Raw genomic sequence first — 17,392 nt, forward strand, 5'->3', positions numbered from 1 at the left:
TCTTTAGATACATGCAATGTTACTAATGGCGCCTTGCTAGGTCGTAGCCATTGACTTAGCTGAAGGCTATTCTAACTATTGGCTCGGCTAATGAGCAATGCTTCGTCCATGTAGTCGCTAGCAAAGTCGTCCGTACAACTGGGGCTAGTGCTAGTCCGTATCTCGAGACCTGCCTTGTGGTGGCGCTCGGTCTGCGATCCCTGACAGTGGCGACACGCGGGTCCGACATGTACTAGTGGACCGCGGCCGATTTAAAGCTACCACCTAGCAAGTGTGGTGTCTGGCGGTGACACCACAGATTGTGGTTTGGAAATTTTGTTCCTTTGGACTACCTTGGTCGAAGTGGCTTCTTCTGCTTCTGCACGTTCTAAACACTGTATTCTGAAGACACAGTGCTGTCCGCCGGTTCCGCCTTCCTGGGTTATTCCATTGTTGTGTAGGTTACCATACGTTAGGTAGATTTTGCAAGAGTGTTGGTCTGCGTTTAAACTGTCAGTAGTTTGAGTTACCATCCGGTTAAGTGAATACAACTCTTGGCTGCCTGTCTCGTCGGTTACGAAGGCCAATCTTGGAGTACTGTCTCAGGCCAACTTCTCTCTTGGTTTAACCACATTGTAATGATTGTGTTTTTTTTTTAAAAATATTTTAGTGTCTCTTGGAGAAGTTTAACTGTTCTTAAGAATTGTTATCTAGGCCTTCAGCCATTAAATTGTTTTTGAGTTATTACTATTGGAACCTTCAGCCGGCAAATAATTTGAATTTATGGATAATAAGGCCTTCGGCTGTGAATGCTATTTGTCTAAAAAAATCTTTTAATTAGATATTGTCTCCTAATAGGGAAATTTTGATGAGTGTGTTTTTTTTAAAGAAATATTTTAGTGTCTATTGGAGAAGTTGAACTGTTCTTATGAATTGTTTATCCACGCCTTCAGCCGTTAAATCTTTTGAGTTATTACCATTGGGCCCTTCAGCCAGCAGATAATTGAATTTCTGGTCAATAAGGCCTTCAGACATAAATGCAATATGTCCAGAGAACTTTTAATTACATATCGTCTCATAATAGTGAAATTTTGAAGATTGTGTTTGTCTTAAAAAATAAAATATGTTAGTAACTCTGGGAGAAGTTTAACTGTTCTTAAGAATTTTCTGTCCAGGCCTTCCGCCGCCAAATACTTTGAATTTCTGGCCAATAAGGCTTTCAGCCGTGAGTGCAACTGGTTTAAGAACTTTTTTCGTTAGACATAGTGTCTTAATAGTCAAATTTGATAGTTGTTCCTTATTGTCAACCCCATTTGTAATCGGTTTCAAATAAAGTGTACGTGATTAAAAAGAAAATACTGAGGAACCAACGGTAACTGCGTAATGCCCCGCCCACACCAAATCCTGCCTTTCCCTAAGTCCCATGTCTCATCCGACATGAATCCCATGGAACATTTATGGGATATAAACGAGAGGCCAGTTCGTGTACAAAATCCTGCTCCAGCAACAGTTCTGAAATTATGGGCGGCTTTAGAGGCACCATGGGTCAATATCTCTGCAGGGGACTTCCAACGACTCGTTGAGTCCACGCCACATCGAGCTGCTGCACCACGGCGTGTAAAAGGAGGTCCGACTCGATATTAGCAGGCACTCCTCTGGCACCTCAGTGTAATACTAAGGGTTTTCTATACAGAACGATCACAACATTTTTATGGTCATAATTTCTCCCGCTGGAATTACATCTTATAATATTCTGTTAGCTCATTGCTCAAGAGGCACGCCATGCTAGTTTCATTGTTGGTATTCCTGGTTCCAGCCTGCTAGAGATGGTCAACCTGAGACACGTTCAATATCGCCTACCGCAGAAATGGAGGTGACGACCGATGAATAACGTGCGGCTTTGAAATTCTGCTTTCGTCTGAGCAGATCTTCAGTTGTGGACTACTCAATGTGGCAGGAGGCCTATGAAGATTCTGTTATTTCGTACAGCACAGTTCGAAGATGGTTTGAGTTGTTTAAAGAGGCGAGACAATCAGTTTCAAAGGAAGCTGGACCCAGCGCTCCAGTTACTGTTGTTACGGAAGAAAACATCAGCACCCCTGCTGTCACTGAGAGTATCGTCAAATAATCTTACGAAGACTTTCTGAAATATTGAAAATTTCATTGGGTGACATCCACAGCTTGGTGACAGAAAATTTATTTATGAGACATGTTTGCACGCGGCGAGTTACGAGACTGCCGATGAATGTTTTGACTCACTCTCTGAGAATTTAAGTGATTTCCCTTAACGCAAGACAACCAACTGATATTAGTCTCTCACAGTTATGGCAGTTATTTGAATATTTTAACTTAGTCTTCAGGTTTCATTGATTTCAGATTTTTTCTACCTTTGTTTATTAAATGTGGAACATGACTGGGATTACCAACCTTTTTAGGAACAAATATCTTATTTCAGTGAGCAGTTTATAAAACTCTTTTTCTAAAAATGAAGCTCTTCTCAAAGTTTTGTATTTATACTTAAAGATCAATTTATCTAATTCTTGCACTAAATATGGATTTTTTGTTGGTTTTAAAAGTTAATAACTAATTTTACATTATAAATTTATGTATAAATAATTGGACAATACTTCTATAACTAAATTTATTGAAGCTCTGTATCTCTCTTCCACTCATCAGCGATAATTCTCTTTCGGTAAATGCTGGGATGAGGTGAAGGGAAAGGATACAAAGTACAAGACAAAATTTTTATAATTGGTTGGTGAGATAATCACCCGCTTTTTAAACATATACTGTCACTTGTTGGAAATATCTTTTTACGAGAAATATTTGTCACCATTCCTTAATTTTCTTTAAATTCCTGTAATTAACGTTGTTTCACAGTAAGAATCACCCTTGCATATACTGCACATTAAACAGATTGTACCTTGAGGATCATTTTTATCCAGTGATACGAATTCTTCCATTATCATGCCATTGGCCGTTCCGGCATTCTTATACATACAGAGACTATTAGGAAAAAGCCTGTTCCTAGACATGGACGAGAAAGTGAACTAAGAGCTACTTATTGGAACTAAAAATAAATTGAAACAACAATAACAGTGATGTGAGCCGATCACAGAGGGCAGTTAATAATAGTGACCAGCAAAATGATTGAATGTTTCCACTGACAATTGAATGCGCAGTACTGTGTCGATTGTTTTCATGCGGTTGCTCCCACAGACGGGCTTCACTGAAAAGAAGGAATGAGTAATTCAACCAACACGTAAAACTACAAGCTAATTAGCCGATTGTTTTTCAACAACTGACTGACTCATTTGTTTCATTTATTTGTCACCATCTCTACCATTACGTTGTCGTTTTTTCGGTTTTCTTGGGATCCAGTAAAAAAATTTCCTTTGTCCATGTACTATCAATTTTCCTGGCAACGTGAGTCACCAGAATACATTTCGTTTTTATTACTGTTTTTATTCCGGCTCCTACTGCTCATCGATGCATTTGTTTGTAGTAATACCCAATAAGACCCTCGCCATTAGTTGCTGAATAATCGTCACGTTTTTTAATGGATAGCTCAATATACGCCAGCCAGAAATTAAAATTAGTAACAGAAATTGCTTGTAAATTTTCCGTTACATGCAAATAGAAAACTTAGATAAAACAGTTGTTTACTGCCTGATCAGTTAAATTATCAAAGAAAGAAACTGTAATCATACGCTTTAATAGACTGAGGAAAAGTCATAAAATTACCGTTGACTATTGTAAGAAAGCCTAGACTGCAGTAGTTTGCCAAGTAGCTTTGGTCAATTAACCACGTTACCTCCACATTAGCTTTGTTGCTTACCCATCGGGCATTATCTCATTTCGATCGCTTTTTTTGCGTGTGCGATCTGTGTCTTATTTAGATTCCACTAGAAACTGGTGGTGAGCCTTCTAGAACTGAGCGTGGATATTCCTATAGAATATTTTAGTCCACACAGTTATCCACTTGTATGTTACATAACAATAAACAGTATTTATAGCAATACTGAAACTGTCGTTGTTTTATCGAGTTTTATTTGAAAATTGTTGATGCGCAAAGTGAAATACAGGGATGTTGAAAAGAAAAAAAAAAAAAAAAAAAAAAGAAACGGATTAGTCAGGCACTAGAAAAAGCAATTTCCTTAAAAAAAGTTAAAAAAAAACAGCAAAACAAAAGCATATCAAACATCGCGTCAGTATTTCGTAGAACCTACGTATATGAAACATGTTTTTGTTACTGCTGTTCATAAACAACTTTCGCTCTTATGAATAATAACGGGAATGTATTGGCTTTGATCACGATGAAGAATGTTCTACTAAGGACAAAATGACAATAATTACATTGATTTTATATGTTTCTTTTAATAAATTGTACTTGCTTTGGCTACATGAAAGTGCTGTAGTTACGTAGTCAAATAAGTTTTATTATTTACTAAATACAATTTATATTTTGTAAGGACATAAAATACACAATGGACTAACGCGAACGATGTACAGGACTAATGATGTGCAAAACAAGCAAACAGATGAAGAGAAGTCGCCGGCTGCCAGTATCTCATACATTAATTAATGATTCCCCAGGAATGCTACCAACACTACCGGTAATGTTAACATTTACTACATCGTTTATGTGCTCTACCAAAACTACTGAACCGTAGTTTTGGCAGAGCGCAACTCTGGACTGGGTTGTTGACACAGATATTGCATTCTACTTTAAAAGTGTGTTTACAGCAGTATTGATATGCAGTAGTATTAAATGCACTATCTAGTCAATATGCAGGAACAAAGCTAGACAGTATCCATGCTTCTCATATTCTTTTACGGAAGATTAAAAACATGTACGAGTAAATACAGACATATTTGTAATTGAATAACATAACAGTATTACGTCCCCATATACAAAGAAATTGAGGAGTAAAATTTTGACAATTTCGTGTTTCTGCGTTCAATTTTGATGCATTAAAGAAGACAGAGGTCTCTGTCCTCTGTAGGCTGTGAGAAGCTGTCTTTATACCTTTTATCCGTGATGTCCTAAGGCTGCACAGTTAATTAAAAATTCCAATTTCTCGTGAACGAGTTTATAGAATGTTCTCTGCTACAAAAAATCTGCAAAAAGTATTGTGTAACGAATATTACGGGAGTCTGGCGCATATGCTTCCCTGCGTATCAGAACTTCGTCCATTTTTTATCGACGCTGTTGACAGGGCGGAAATATGAGAGTTAAGAATGCTTTATCGGGAACTTTACTCCGAAAAGTTTAGGAGTTCTGTCTATAGACTGTAGTCTGTAGTATTATATACTCGAGGAACGATATATTGAGACTGCAGCTACGACAGTTCGTTGAACTGGAGAAAATGATGAAAGATACATTTCTTATGTGTGCTAACTTTAATATGAAGTTCAGAATCTCGGTGCAGTTAAAAAAAATTAAAAAGAACCCATTCATGCCTGATAGAAAATGATACACGAATGGAAAAGCTGTGATACGGCAGAGTCTCTGATCATTTGATGTAGAGTCTGAATTTAAGAATCTTCTTAAAACTGCAGCAACCTTAAATTTAAATAAATTGTATCCAAGAAGTTAGAAAGTTTAGTAATACACAATATAGCTGCAGAACACGCGGCGAAAGTAAATGTTTCGGAAGGAAATGTTTAACTTTAGAGGTTACAAGGTATAAGTGAGCCGTGCGCGGCTCATGTTCATCCCGTTTATTGTTTGTTATCTTCTCTTATCATTCTGCCGCCTCGTTTTCTAATTCCTTTTACTGGCGTTACTAACTTCCTGCCTTACCTGCCCGTGAGTGGCAGCAGCAGCGCTTATCAATAAGTGCACTGTGGTACGACCTCCGGAGCGATCGCTAGTATTTGCGGATCGTCGTCTGTCGAGAGTTCAGTCGGGACGCAGCAGCAGTGAAGTCGGGAATGGAGTGCCAATGAGGTGCGGACAGCCAGTGCTCGCCCCACCGCTGGCGACACACATGAACTGTCCGACGCAAGGAGATTGGAGCGGGACGATCGCTGGTTGGTCGTTCGGTCGGTCGTCTCACCGGGCGACGTGTATTTGGTGTTTGACCATTTCTGGACCTCGTCAGTTGGTCATCTTGCCGGACGTGGCTCGTTTCCTTCCCTGTGCAGAGATGTCGTAGCCAACGGGCAAAAATGTTCAAATGTGTGTGAAATGGGACCTAATTGCCAATGTCATCACTCCCTAAGCTTACACACTACTTAACCCAAATTATCTTAAGGACAACACGCACAACCATTCCTCAGGGAGGACTCGAACCAATGGGCAAGAGTTAACTCTGCATGGTTGGGCCCGAGCCAGTGTGCCGGGGTCGCCGTGTCTCCGAATTCCGAACGGACCTGGAGTTGAGTCGGGTTGGAGCTGTAGTCAGCTTCGGACATCCAAGACTCGCCCGACCGTCACCAACACTAACCTGAGTGGGAACGACCGGGGTAGGTCGTTCAGTCGGTCGTCTCATGGAACGACGTGTATTTGGTTGCCGATCGCTTGTGGAAACTCTCTGTGTGTCGAATTGATTTGTCCTTGTTGTTCCACAGTGATCGCTTTTACGATTGTTCGAGTTCTTGTGTAAGTGTGTTTACGTCGAACTGTCTACTTCTACATCTACGTGATTGCTCCGCTATTCACAATAAAGTGCCTGGCAGAGGGTTCATTCAGCCACCTTTGAGCTATCTCTCTACCGTTCCACTCTTGAACGGCACGTGGGAAAAACGAACATTTAAATTTTTCTGTGCGTGCCCTGATTTCTCGTATTTTGTCGTGATGTAGGTGGGTGGCAACAGAATGTTTTCGCAATCGGAAGAGAAAACTGGTGATTGAAATTTCATGAGAAGGTCCCATAGCATCGAAAAACGCCTTTGTTTTAATGATTGACACTCCAATTCACGTATCATGTCTGTGGCACTATCTCCCCTATTTCGCGATAATACAAAACGAGCTGCCCTTCTTTGTACTTTGTCCATGTCATTCGTCAGTCCCATCTGATGCGGATCCCACACCGCACAGCAATACTCCAGAATAGGGTGGACAAGCGTGGTGTAAGCAGTCGCTTTAGTAGACTTGTTGCACGTTCTTTCTGCCGATGAATCGCAGTCTTTGGTTTGCTCTACCAACAATATTATCTATGTGATCGTTCCAATTTAGGTTATTTGTAATTTTAATCCCTATGTATTTAGCTGAATTTACAGCCTTCAGATTTGTGTGACTTATCGCGTAATCGAAATTTAGCTGATTTATTTTAGTACTCATGTGAATAACCTCACACTTTTCTTTATTCAGGGTCAATTGCCACTTTTCGCACCACACAGATATCTTATCTAAATCATTTTTCGAATCGTTTTGATCATCTGATGACTTTACAAGACGGTAAATGACAGCGTCATTTGCAAACAATCTGAGACGGCTACCCAGATTGTGTCCTATGTCGTTAATATAGATCAGTGCAGTGCAGTGTGTAGCTTATGTGATTTCCACTGAGCACATGAATGCTGTTTGCGTGCTGGAATGGCAGTTGGTCTGTTGCGACAGATGGAATTGATTAGGTTGTTGGGTGGTTCTTCAGCCGTCCCTAGGTCGTGTTGCAACCCGATTGTTTAGTGTTACGCGTGGCTACCTGTTTCACCTATACTGCGGTTAGAGTTTCCTCCCCAGACGACCCTTGGAACACTTCTGAGCACCCCTTTGTTTGTGATTGTCATTTTATATTTTCACAGGTACTGTTCCAGGTCTTCAGTCGCGTATTGTATGTTTTATGTTTAGTATGTGGCCTTCAGCCGAACTTCATGACAACTGTTTTAAGATTAGGCCTTCAACCGTGTTTTATTTGAAATTATTGTTGCTCTTATTTTAGGCCTTTAGCCGCCTTTGTTTCAGAATATGTGACTTTAATATGTAAATCCTGTCTGTAAGGTTTCTATTTAATTATCTTCAATTCTTGGAACAGCCTTCAGCCGTGTTCTGCTAATGTTTATCTTTAGGTGGTCTTTAATTATTCGTGAGAAATTCTTTGGGCCTTCAGCTGATAAGGTACTTCAAGTTTTCTTAAGATGTTTTTTGTTGTACTGTGTAAAAGCTTATCTTTAAAGCCTCTCTTTTATTATGCAATTTTTTTATTGCGCTTTCCGCCGAAAAATTAATTAGAATTTTCCTTAATATGGCCTTAGCCGAAATTTGTAAATGCTTGGCTTTTAAAGAATTTCCTTAGCTGATCTCAAATATTATTCAAATATTATTTCGGCCGTTAGCAGAAAAGATATTGTAATTTTCTTAAGTAAGGCCTTCAGCCATTACTCTAAATCCTGGTGTTTTAAAGGCAATCATTCAAACTTATTCTGGAGAAGTTTCTTGGGCCCTCAGCTGTGAATTGATTTTTGTTGTTTTACGAAGAAAATTGTGCATTGGTTTGAGGAATAAAGTTGTGTGTGTTCTTGTATAACTAACAGTGATTGACCTTGGCCCCTTTCCACAAACTGATCGGCTCTGTCCTGCGAAGCCAGATTGCAATAAACAAGAAGAAAATATGTGTGAAGCAGTCTGAGGAAAGAGAAAAGAAGTCACGGTGGTAGCTAAATAATTATTGTAGGAAATGAAATTAGTAAAAGAAAAAAAAATGATATTCACACATGGGCCGTAGCTGGCCATAAAGAAAAAATAAAGATAAATAAAAATAAAGCAGGAAATATAAAGCAAATATAAGTCGTGGGACGACAAAAATCAACATGATGAACAGTATGTTGATTCACAATACAGTGTAACCCGCTATGTCTGTATGAAATCCAGACTGTCATTTCATTTTCGTCGCTGTCTTTGGATAATGTTTCGATTGCAGAATAGTAACTGTACCTTATTTCTGGGTGCAGAGGACTGAGTGCTATGAAAGTGGTAGAGAATTTAGGAGAGAGAGAGATGAAGTAAGGTTTTATTTTCTGTCTTGACAGTGCTCAGACTCTTATGATAAGGCTCGCCTCGATTTCCTCTTCTCTGTCAACATCCTTATATCAGAATAGCGCCTAAATCCAATGTCCTCGATTGCTTGTTGGATATGTTGTAATCTCTGTCTTGCCCTACAGTTTTTACCATCTACAGCTCCCCTAGTACAATAGAGGTTATTCCCAGATATTTTAAAGCATGTCCTGTCATTTTTTTCCTGCAACATATCAATTTTTATCACACATTTCTCTCTGATGATTCTGTGGAGAACCTCCAGATTTCTTATGAGTCCACCTAATTTTCAACATACTTCTACAGCACCACATCTCACATGCTTCGATTCTCTTCTTCTCTTGTTTTCCCATAGTCCATGTTTCTCTCTCTTGCAACACTGGACTCCAGATACAAAAAAAAAAAAAAAAAAAAAAAAAAAATGAATTTTTTGGTAAGGTCTTATGGGGCCAAACTGCATATGTCATTTGTCCCTAAGCCTACACACTACTTTTTCTAACTTGCGCTATGCACAACACACACACACTGATGCCCAAGAGAGGGCTCGAACCTCCGAGTGGAGAGACGCACGGACTGTGACATGGCGCCCCAGACAGTGCGGCTAACGTGCGGCTCCAAATATATATACATTCGGAAATTTCTTCCTCAAAATAAGGATCATCTTTCATACAAGCAGACCACTTTTGCTTGCGCTAGTCTATGTCATCCTTGATTGCTCTGTCATATGAGACATTGCATCATTTGGTCTACCACACCATCACCGATTTTGATATTAAGTTTAACTTAAATATCGTTTCTGCAGCTCCTCATTTCTTTCGTCTTTCTTCGGTTTGTGTTCCATTCACATTCTGTGCTCGGTGGGTTGTTCATAAGATTCAGTATGTCCGGCAACTTTTCATTCTCACTGAGGATGGCGATGCCATCAGCGAATTACACCCTGACATTCTTTCACCCTGATTTTTTAATTCCACTTCGGCAATAATCTTTTATTTCCATCATTGCTCCTTTAGCGTACTGTTTGAACGCTAGTGGAGAAAGATTGCATCAATGTTTTAAATCTTTTTTAATTGGGGTACTTCGTTCTTGGGCTTCCACTCTTATTGTTCTTTCCTGGTTCTTATACATCCTGTATGTCACCTGTCTTTACCTACAGTTTACACCGAAAGCTTTTTCTACGTACACAAATCCCATGAACATGTTATTGCATCTATCATAATTAGAAAATCAGAACTTTGACTTTAGAGGCTTTACCTTTCCTAACGCAAGAGTGGTCGTTACCAATGAGGCCTCAATTTTCTTTTCCATTCTTGTGTATATTATACTCATCAGAAACTAGGACTCGTGATCCGGCAGAGATGTGGGTTGAGTTTTCTCTGCCCGGAGACTGGGTGTTTGTGCTGTCCTCATCATTTCATCATAATCATCATTTGTGAGAGTGACTAGACTGGATTGTGGAAAGAGAATAGCGTGTGTAAAAATTGGTACTTTGTACGGGCGCTGATGACCGATCAGTTGAGCACTCCACAAACCATACATCATCAACTAGGACGCATGAGGCTCCATCTGATTGTCCAATAATACTCTCACTTATCAGCCCTTGCTGTCTTTAGAACTGTGTGTATGATATTATTCCCGCAAATCTGATCTTATGTAACCAGTCTCAGAGCTTCTACACTTTTGAATAGTCGCTTGATTGATAGTTCCCACAATGAACTTAGAAATTTGAAAGGGATGTTGTCCACGCCTTCCACCTTACTTGGTCGCATTTCTCCGAATGCTCTGTGAAACTTTGACTATAATATTGGCTCTCCTGTGTCTTTCTAACCGACTCTCCATTCTCCTTCCACTACATCTGCAGACAGATCCTCCTCTCATTGCAGCCTTTAATGTGTGCTTTGCACCTATGCACTCTCTCTTGTACTTTGAATTGCGGTGTTCCTCCAGTGCTCTTAATGTTGACGCCTTTCATTTTGATTTCAATGAAGGCTATTCTGGTTTTTCTATATGCCGAAACTCTTATTCCGACGATCATAGTTTTTCGATTTCCTCACATTTTTCCTGCAGCCATTTCGACTCACCTTCCCTGTACCTCCTTTTGTTTCGTTCGTAAATGATTCACGTCCTTTTGTTTCGTTCGTAAATGATTTTCATTGCTGTATTCTTATCTTTTGCAGTGCAACTCTACTTCTTTTTTTCGATCAAATAAAGAATTGCTTCTTTGTACTAGATTTCCTCGCAATTACGAGTAATTTCATTGTATACATATTTATCTGTTCAGTTCTGTGATTGACCTTCTTAGAGATGTCCATTCATCTTCAGCTGAACATCCTACTGAGTTATTCGATACCCCAGTATCTACAGCCTCAGAGAACTTCACATACACATCGCCATTCTTCACTACTTTGGTATCCTACTTTCCACTTTCATTCTCCTTGATGATCCTCTTAAACATCACCTTACTTCTCATCGTTACTAAATTATAGTCTGAATCTATATCTGCTTCCGATTGCGCTTTACTATTCAGTACAGAATTTTGGAATACCTACTATCGAGGACAGATTCCCTTACAACATCGTCTTCAATTTCTTATCTTACCACAGCGTTTCAGACCCACGAGATTATTAAATTAGCCTCTCCCTTTACATACTATACTACCCGTTCAGTCCCCTCAAAAACTTGCCCCGTCTCTGCATCTTACGCTTGTGACGTCACCAAATATACCTGAAAAATTGCTGTTCGCCTTGTCTTGCTTTCTATTTTGATGAGAATAGTCATATCAGTAAACTATTTAAAGTGACCTATTCTCTGATTTACTTTCCTGTCACAAAGATCCCTGTTTCCGTTATACCATTATCTGCTGCTGTTGTTATTACAGTGTATTCGCCTGACCAAAAATTCATATCTTCATTTCACTTCACTGACTCCCACTCCATGTAGATTTCGTCTCTGCTAGTTAATTAGTTACTTATAAGTTCCACACATCATTTGAACGATTCTTTTATCGAAATGCGAAAGTTAGTTTACAGGAAATGTACACATGAATAATATTAACGTTAATGAACATATCGTTGTTTTAGCCCTACTCCTGTAACTACACATAAAAACTTTTAACTGAATACCGGTTTTTAAGTAAATATCGTCAATGGAATAGGAGGAGTTGTACGGGAAACACTTTATGCCTGTGAGACTCTTTATGATATTGAGCAATGACCAAAGATTTTTGTGCCTCCATATTGAACTTCTTCCTGAGGCACTGGTAGATTTATCAGTGGGTCATCAAGATCATTTCTCCTTCTGTTACTGTCGTGTGGATGTCACTGTTCTTTTCAAATTGTGATGGATTATTTATGTCGAACTTCATTGGCGAATATATGTATAGTGACACAGAAATTAAAATCCGTAGCACCTTGAAGATATAACAGGAAGTCTGTGGGTGAATAGCACTTATTATCCTCACTGCTCGCTTTTGTGCAATCAATAATTTCTTTCTGAGTGATGACTTACCCCAGAAAATTATTCTTTAATAAATCATCAGGTGGGAAAAAGCAAGATATGACAAGAGGTTGATTCATTTGTTTCCAAGATTTTCAGTTATACGAAAAGCAAAAGTTGTTGTTGTTGTTGTTGTTGTTGTTGTTGTGCTGGTGGTTTTCAGTCCGAAGACTGGTTTCATACAGCTCTCCATACTAATCTATCCTGTGCAAGCCTCTTCATCCCGAAGTTACTACGCAACCTATATCCTTCTGAATCTGGTTACTCTATTCATCTCTTGGCCTCCCTCTAATATTATTACCATCCACGCTTCCCTCCAGTACTAAATTGGGGATCCCTTGATGTCTCAGAATGTGTCCTGCCAACCGATCCCTTCTTCTATTGAAGTTGTGCCACAAATTTGTTTTCTCACCGGTTCTGTTCAGTATCTCCTCATTAGTTACGTGATCTACCCATCTAATCTTTCAGCATTCTTCTGTAGTACCATATGTCACCAGATTCTATTCTCTTTGGACTTATCTGTTTATAATCCACATTGCGTTCCCATGCATGGCTACGTTCCACACAAATACTTTCAGAGATTTCCTGACACGTGATCTTAACAAATTTCCCTTCTTCAGAAAAGCTTTTCTTGCCACTGCCAGTCTACATTTTATATGCAGTCTACTTCGGCTCATCACCAATTACTTTTTTGCAAAAGATTCGTGTCAGTACTTTGCAAACTTACTAAACTGATAATCCGATAATTTTCAGACCCCTTAGCACCCGCTTCCTTTTCAATTGGTATTCTTATATTCTATTTGAAGTATAAGGGTATTTCGTCTGTCTCATATATCTTGCTCACCAGGGGAAGAGTTTTGACATCGCTGGCTCTCCCGAGGCTATCAGTAGTTCCAACAAAATATTGTCTGTTCCTGGGACTGTGTTTCGACTTAGGTCTTTCAATGCTATGCCAAATTCTTCTCGCAATATCATATCTTCCATCTCATCTTCATCAACGTCTGCTTCCCTTCCTGAAATATTGCCTTCAAGTTAATCTCGCTTGTGTAGACCCTCTATATACTCCTTTCAACTTTCAGCTTTCACTTCTTTACTTAGGACTGGTCTTCCTTCTGAGCTCTTGAGACATGCAGGATGTCCTCTTTTCTCCTAAGGTCTCTTTAATTTTTCTGTAGGTGGTATTGAAAGTTTACCGTCTAGCATCCTTGCCTAGAGACGCCCGATGAAAGTTGATGTCGTCAAGCCCTGAATCAAAATTGCGCAACGGATAACTGGGGAGGGGAGCTTGTGAGCGCTACTTAGAGAGCGTGCCCTTTCTGTACGATACTAGGCAAGGGGCTAAAGGGCTCACACGCTGATGTGGGGGTCCCTGCAACCTATATCTTTTATTTCAAATGAATTCCTTTAACTTAACTTTTAAACTTTATCACTCGGTTTTACAGCGATTGCAGCAATTGTTCCAGTTTACAGATATTACAATTTTACAACTTATAGCTCGGGTATATTATATACTAACCTGCACGCACATTTCTAAGGGCAAGACGGAATTGCGTTGGCCAAATCTATACCACCAAAGCCTCCCAATATTTTACGTAGGACATCCACTGCCTGAGGAGGATAAAGGGCAAACTGGGGACCAGATACATTAACACAGGTAAAATTTCCGAAATTAAACGAGAACATTCATTTCCTTACACAATCCGAAGCTGGAAATAAAAGAATTAGTACAAATATTCAAATACCTCTCTTCCATGCTTGAACATTGAGACAGACGCACTGAGGGCACGTCTGCTCACTTACCCGTCTTCTGTAACACCCAAGAATCTGGCGGGCACCGCGAGGTCCTCCTGGGCCCCGGTGGAGGGGGTGGTCGAATCACTTGGCCGTGACCAACCTCTCCACCCCAATTCTTGTGACACTGGAAAGTCTTTGACTTTTACCTGCCTGTGCTGTCTCTCTGATCCCCTACCCAGGAGTAAGGTTGGCACTACTATACTACAGAACTGCTTCCCAACAAAGATTTGGCCACGCTTTACGGAAGGGTGTGAGGAGGATTAGGAAAGTTCATGTGCAGATTCACATTCACGTACAATAAATGCATAATACACGACACATATAAATACGTATTATGAAGCCTGACACATTTCTTTCCATCCGTCCACATGGGTTCTGTTGCACCCGCGGCCGGCCGCGTCGTGTAATAAAATTGGCTGCGGAGCCGCCTCTGTTTCTATTTCCCGGTGCGAGCGAGCAGCGAAACCTGCTGCTTTTAGAGCGGAAACTACTGTACCGTTTCATCACCCCATACGTGAATGGAAAGAAATGATCCGGAATGTTCTTCTCATGGGAGGACAATCCTGGTTAATTTCTTTTACCAATGTTACGTTCTATGCTTACGTAACAGGGAAATGGAAACAATTGCAAACAGTAGTTTGTGCTATAGAAAAGGATAAAAAAAATTGCAACGTCCTGCTCTCTGGCATGAATGAATATTCCCGCTATGAGCGGATCAAATATGCGGCCACTTGGCATAAGGCGATGGCATTTAAACGACATAGCAAGTGAATAACTTAGGAAATGTCTAAATTAACCTCCTAGGCAAACAAGTGATGACCATTCAAAATCATTCATTTCGTGATGAAAATTTAGGTTAAAATGAACCACAGAAATGTCATTTGTAAAATCAGATGGTGCTGCCAAGCTCATGTAAAATTCTGAGTGAAAAGTGCAAGATCAACAAACAAATCCAATAATACTAAAATAATTAATGAAAGAATTTACGTTACGATGAGCCAAAGAAATGTCATTTGCAAAATCAATTGATGCTGACATACACTTAAAAATCTGAGTGAAAAGTGCAAAATTAACAAATAAATTAGGCATAAAATTCAGTGGGCGCCCGTTTTACACTATGGGCAAAACAAAACAAAATATTGTTATGGAACGACACAATACTATACCACATAAAGACGTCCGTGTCTTAGCAATCAATTATCAAAGGATTTCTCAAACACACCTTAAAGACAACTAATTTTACTTATCTAGCTATGATGTACTAAAAAATTCATGTGAAATATCAAGTTATTCGTGAAAATTGTACTTCCATAATGGAGACAAAAGTTTTTTTCCAGGTAATCTCACAAACATCACGAAATAGAAGAACACCTTTCAATAAAGTTATGTTCATTAAATCCTTACCAACATGGACGTGTGCAAAGACACATCAACAAATTACAATAGAACTATACTAATTCACATAAAGGAACATCAAGAAACGATACCAATTATAAGAACCGAGGTTATTTGATACTAAAATTAAATGTTACCTTATTACCCAAACAAAGACAAAAGCCTCTAAACTATATGGGACAACGCCCACATTGTGCTCGTCACAACTAAGTTCATACCTAGATACACAAAGAAAATAACACTGAAGTTATCTGCAATTGTAAAAACACTGTGCATAGTACAGAAACAACAAAAAAAGACACATACTGCAGCTACATAATAAAATTAAAGAACCACTAACCTAAACTGTTGAAAGATTCCAAATGAACATGATAAAAAACGTCAACAAAAAACTTCAAGTGAACTAACATAAAGATAAATTATCCAAAAACAACATTGTGCCACATATCACTAAAACAAACGTACAAAATAGTGGCAAACATTAGAACAGAGAAGAGTTGTTACAAAAATCGATGGACCTGAAAATAAACAAACACAAAATGCACTTTGCCTACTTTCATATCGTCACACGCCAATCGACAATGCACCACAGCCTAGGGGCGATGGGGCGGGCATTCTTCCAAAGATACTTGGAGGACAACCTAACTTCACACCCAAGTGCCGGTGACTCCGTATGCCGTCTGTTTATGTGATCGTGTACCTCGCGAAACACGACGTAACAGCATGGCCCACTCCTCTTACATCTGTTCATCAGCTCCGCCACCTGTGCCTGTCACCAACCAGATTATCTCTGAACAAAACTCCTCAGTTAACCTTTGTCAGTAAACTCTCAATATTACTACGATCTGAGCTATGGATCACCGGTAAACTAGGAGAGATCATCATGCTCTACTTTTTCACTTGGTCATCACAATCGTTTTGCCTGAGAGTTCATTTCTTCCTTTGTCAAACCATTCACAATGACGCCTGTCTCAATCCTTCTTTACTTTATTCCTGCTTAGCGATCCACAGAGGAAATAATTGTTCGTAGGTACCTTAGTCTTGGCAGCAGTCTCGTAAACAGTTCCTCTCTCTCCTTCTTCACGACACAGCAGTTTGAAACACATCATCATTCATCAGTCCCATAATGTCTCGACGACAACTATAATGACGACAGCGAGGGCTACCGGAGACCAGGCTGACAGTCATCTGGTCGTCATTCCCCGCTGTTATATAGGTGCTTCAGCGCCATAGTCCGCTGCTTCACCTCAGGGGCTACCCAACTTAAGGTGAGCGGTGTCCGCCGATGGTTGCCGTGGGGGCGTGTCAGATGACACAGCTGTTGACTGGTGCGCCGTGGCTACGGAGGTGGCCAGCCCGCTCATCTGGGGCGAGTGACGTCAGCAGCGGCTACCACTGTGATGGCTGCTGTGAGGCGTGTCTGATGACGCAGCTGTCGGCTAGTGCGGCGTGGCCCCTGAGACTGGCCGTAGGCTCAGCTGGGGTGAGTGACGTCAGCAGAGGCTCCCACCTGCAACTTTCCCTTTCACGTTAGGAGGGCTTGTAGCTGCCCTCAGCTGATCGCTTCGCCGTCTCCGTCCCACCAGGTGGTGGGAGAGTGCGACAGAGACAGAGCCAGGAGAGAGCAAGACACGCGCAAGCTCCAGGTAGGTAGTGGTGGTTGTGGTGGTGGTGGTGGTGGTGGTTAGTGTTTAACGTCCCGTCTTCAACGATGTCATTAGAGACGGAGCGCAAGCTCGGGTTAGGAAAGGA

The sequence above is a fragment of the Schistocerca americana genome, chromosome 7 (assembly GCF_021461395.2).
Source record: "Schistocerca americana isolate TAMUIC-IGC-003095 chromosome 7, iqSchAmer2.1, whole genome shotgun sequence".
Taxonomy (NCBI): domain Eukaryota; kingdom Metazoa; phylum Arthropoda; class Insecta; order Orthoptera; family Acrididae; genus Schistocerca; species Schistocerca americana.